The 4,751-nt window shown below is 42.1% G+C and overlaps 1 non-coding gene across 1 annotated transcript; it reads right to left on the reverse strand.

The window, feature by feature from the left end:
• On the reverse strand, positions 1-108 carry LOC130956942 (small nucleolar RNA R71). The gene has a single exon (XR_009077234.1). It is a non-coding gene; the product is annotated as a small nucleolar RNA R71 (small nucleolar RNA).
• Between the last annotated feature and the right edge of the window lie 4,643 nt (positions 109-4,751).

Below are 4,751 nucleotides of genomic sequence, written 5' to 3' on the forward strand. Positions count from 1 at the left end.
AAGCTTAGAGTGGAAGTCCAAACCTTCAGACAGAAGGATGGAGAATCCCTCTATGAAGCTTGGGAAAGATACAAACAATTGATCAGAAAGTGTCCATCTGATATGCTTTCTGAATGGAGCATCATAGGTATTTTCTATGATGGTCTCTCTGAACTGTCCAAGATGTCTTTGGATAGCTCTGCTGGAGGATCTCTTCATCTGAAGAAGACGCCTGCAGAAGCTCAAGAGCTAATTGAAATGGTTGCAAATAACCAATTCATGTACACTTCTGAAAGGAATCCTGTGAACAATGGTACTAATCAGAAGAAAGGAGTTCTTGAGATTGATACTCTGAATGCCATTCTGGCTCAGAACAAGATATTGACTCAACAAGTCAATTTGATTTCTCAAAGTCTGTCTGAAATGCAAAATGCACCTGGCAGTACTAAGGATGCTTCATCTGAAGAAGAAGCTTATGATCCTGAGAACCCTTCAATGGAAGAGGTGAATTACCTAGGAGAACCCTATGGAAACACCTATAATTCTTCATGGAGAAATCATCCAAATTTCTCATAGAAGGATCAACAGAGACCTCAACAAGGTTTCAACAACAATAATGGTGGAAGAAACAGGTTAGCAATGGCAAGCCTTTTCCACCATCTTCTCAGCAACAGACAGAGAATTCTAAGCAGAACCACTCTGACTTAGCAACCATGGTCTCTGATCTAATCAAAACCACTCAAAGTTTCATGACTGAGACAAGGTCCTCCATCAGGAATTTGGAGGCACAAGTGGGACAGCTGAGCAAGAGAATTATTGAACTCCCTCCTAGTACTCTTCCAAGCAATACAGAAGAAAATCCAAAAGGAGAGTGCAAGGCCATCAACATGGCCGAATTTGGAGAGGAAGGAGAGGCAGTGAACGCCACTGAGGAAGACCTCAATAGACGTCCACTGGCCTCCACTGAGTTCCCCAATGGGGAACCATGGGAATCTGAGGCTCAAAATGAGACCATAGAGATTTCATTAGACTTACTTCTGCCATTCATGAGCTCTGATGAGTATTCCTCCTCTGAAGAGGATGAGTATGTCACTGAAGAGCAAGTTGCTAAATACCTTGGAGCAATCATGAAGCTAAATGACAAGTTATTTGGAAATGAGACTTGGGAGAACAAACCTCCTTTGCTCACCAAAGAACTGGATGACTTGTCTAGGCAGAAATTACCTCAAAAGAGACAAGATCCTGGGAAGTTTTCAATACCTTGTACCATAGGCACCATGACCTTCAAGAAGGCTCTGTGTGACTTAGGGTCAAGTGTAAACCTCATGCCTCTCTCTGTAATGGAGAAGCTAGGGATCTTTGAGGTACAAGCTGCAAGAATCTAACTAGAGATGGCAGACAATTCAAGAAAACAAGCTTATGGACTTGTAGAGGATGTTTTGGTAAAGATTGAAGACCATTACATCCCTACTGATTTCATAGTCCTAGAGACTAGGAAGTGCATGGATGAATCTATCATCCTTGGCAGACCCTTCCTAGCCATAGCAAAGGCTGTGATTGATGTTGATAGAGGTGAACTGATCATTCAAGTGAATGAAGAATCCTTTGTGTTTAAGGCTCAAGGATATCCCTCTGTCACCATGGAGAGGAAGCATGAAGAGCTTCTCTCAAATCAGAGTCAAACAGAGCCCCCACAGTCAAACTCTAAGTTTGGTGTTGGGAGGCCACAACCAAACTCTAAGTTTGGTGTTGAACTCCCACATTTCAAACTCTAAGTTTGGTGTTGGGAGGTTCCAACATTGCTCTGAGCATCTGTGAGGCTCCATGAGAGCCCTCTGTCAAGCTACTGACATTAAAGAAGCGCTTGTTGGGAGGCAACCCAATCTTACTATATTTTATCTATTTCCCTTTGTTATTTTATGTTTTTTTGTAGGTTGATGATCATGAGAAGCACAAAAATAATTGAAAAAGCAAAAACAGAATGAAAAATAGAAAGAAAAATAGCACACCCTGGAGGAAGATGTTGCTGGCATTTAAACGCCAGTAAGGCTAGCAGTTGGGCGTTTAACGCCCAGTCTGGCACCATTCTGGGCGTTTAACGCCAGAAAAGGGGCACCAGACTGGCGTTAAACACCAGGAAAGGGCAAGAACCTGGCGTGAAATGCCAGAAATGGGCACCAGCCCGGCGTTTAACGCCGAATTGGCTAAAAACGCAATTTTGCATGCCATGTGGTGCATGGATGACTTTTCCTTGACACCTCAGGATCTGTGGACCCCACAGGATCCCCACCAACCCTACCACCCTATTTCTTCTTCACCCATTCACCAATCACCTCAATACCTCTTCCCCAAAAACCTTTCACCTATCAAATCCCATCTTCTCTTCACCACTCACATCCATCCTTCATAAAACCCCACCTACCTCACCCTTCAAATTCAAACCACTTTCCCTCCCAAACCCACCCATACATGACCGAACCATGAGCCCCCCTCTCCTATATAAACCCTTCTTCACTCCTTCATTTTCACACAACCTAAACACCACTTCTCCCCCTCTTTGGCCGAACACAAAGCCATTCCCTTCTTCCTCATTTCTTCTTCTTCTACTCTCTTCTTTCTTCTTTTGCTCGAGGACGAGCAAACCTTTTAAGTTTGGTGTGGTAAAAGCATTGCTTTTTGTTTTTCCATAACCATTTATGGCATCCAAGGCCGGAGAAACCTCTAGAAAGAGGAAAGGGAAGGCAAAAGCTTCCACCTCCGAGTCATGGGAGATGGAGAGATTCATCTCAAGGGTGCATCAAGACCACTTCTATGAAGTTGTGGCCTTGAAGAAGGTGATCCCCGAGGTCCCTTTTTCACTCAAAAAGAGTGAATATCCGGAGATCCGACATGAGATCCGAAGAAGAGGTTGGGAAGTCCTTACCAACCCCATTCAACAAGTCGGAATCTTAATGGTTCAAGAGTTCTATGCCAATGCATGGATCACCAAGAGCCATGATCAAAGTATGAACCCGAATCCAAGGAATTGGCTTACTATGGTTCGGGGGAAATACTTGGATTTTAGTCCGGAAAATGTAAGGTTGGCATTCAACTTGCCCATGATGCAAGGAGATGAACATCCTTACACTAGAAGGGTCAACTTTGATCAAAGGTTGGACCAAGTCCTCACTGACATTTGTGAAGAGGGCGCCCAATGGAAGAGAGATTCAAGAGGGAAGCCAGTTCAATTGAGAAGGCATGACCTCAAGCCCGTGGGTAGAGGATGGTTGGAGTTTATCCAACGCTCAATCATTCCCTCTAGCAACCGGTCTGAAGTTACTCTAGACCGGGCCATCATGGTTCATAGCATCATGATTGGAGAAGAAGTGGAAGTTCATGAGGTTATAGCCCAAGAACTCTATAAGGTGGCGGACAAGTCCTCTACCTTGGCAAGGTTAGCCTTTCTTCATCTCATTTGTCACCTCTGTTATTCAGTAGGAGTTAACATAGAAGGAGACATCCCCATTGATGAGGACAAGCCCATCACTAAGAAAAGGATGGAGCAAACAAGAGACCCCTCTCATCATGAGATCCCTGAGATGCCTCAAGGGATGCACTTTCCTCCACAAGACTATTGGGAGCAACTGAACACCTCCCTAGGAGAATTGAGTTCCAACATGGGACAACTAAGGGTGGAGCACCAAGAACACTCTATTCTCCTCCATGAAATTAGAGAAGATCAAAGAATCATGAGAGAGGAGCAACAAAGACAAGGAAGAGACATTGACGAGCTCAAGCACTCCATAAGACCTTCAAGAGGAAGAACAAGCCGCCATCACTAAGGTGGACCCGTTCTTTAATCTCCTTGTTCTTTATTTTACTGTTTTTCGAAATTTTCATGCTTATGTTTGTCTATGTTTGTGTCTTATGATCATTAGTGTCTTAGTGTCTATGCCTTAAAGTTATGAATGTCCTATGAATCCATCACCTTTCTTAAATAAATAATGTTCTTAATTGAAAAAGAGAAGAATTGCATGAATTTTGAATTTTTAACAGATTAATTATTTTGATGGGGTGGCAACACTTTTGTTTTCTGAATGTATGCTTAAACAGTGCATATGTCTTTTGAATTTGTGGTTCATGAATGTTGGCTCTTGAAAGAATGATGAAAAAGGAGACATGTTACTGAGGATCTGAAAAATCATAAAAATGATTCTTGAAGCAAGAAAAAGCAGTGAATACAAAAAAAAAAGAGAAAAAGAAGCGAAAAAAAAGAGAAAAAAAACGAAAAAAAAAGAGAAAGAGAAAAAGAAAGAAATAAAGTTGTGATCCAAGGCAAAAAGAGTGTGCTTAAGAACCCTGGACACCTCTAATTGGGGACTCTAGTAAAGCTGAGTCACAATCTGAAAAGGTTCACCTAAATATGTGTCTGTGGCATGTATGTATCCGGTGGTAATACTGGAAGACAGAGTGCTTTGGGCCACGACCAAGACTCAATAAGTAGCTGTGTTCAAGAATCATCATACTTAACTAGGAGAATCAATGACACTATCTGGATTCTAAGTTCCTAAAGAAGCCAATCATTCTGAATTTCAAAGGATAGAGTGAGATGCCAAAACTGTTCAGAGTCAAAAAGCTAAAAGCCCCGCTCATCTAATTAATACTGATCTTCATAGATGTTTTTGGAATTCATTGCATATTCTCTTCTTTTGATCTTATTTGATTTTCAATTGCTTGGGGACAAGCAACAATTTAAGTTTGGTGTTGTGATGAGCGGATAATTTGTACGCTTT

The sequence above is a fragment of the Arachis stenosperma genome, chromosome 1, assembly GCF_014773155.1.
Source record: "Arachis stenosperma cultivar V10309 chromosome 1, arast.V10309.gnm1.PFL2, whole genome shotgun sequence".
NCBI classification, from domain to species: Eukaryota; Viridiplantae; Streptophyta; class Magnoliopsida; order Fabales; family Fabaceae; genus Arachis; species Arachis stenosperma.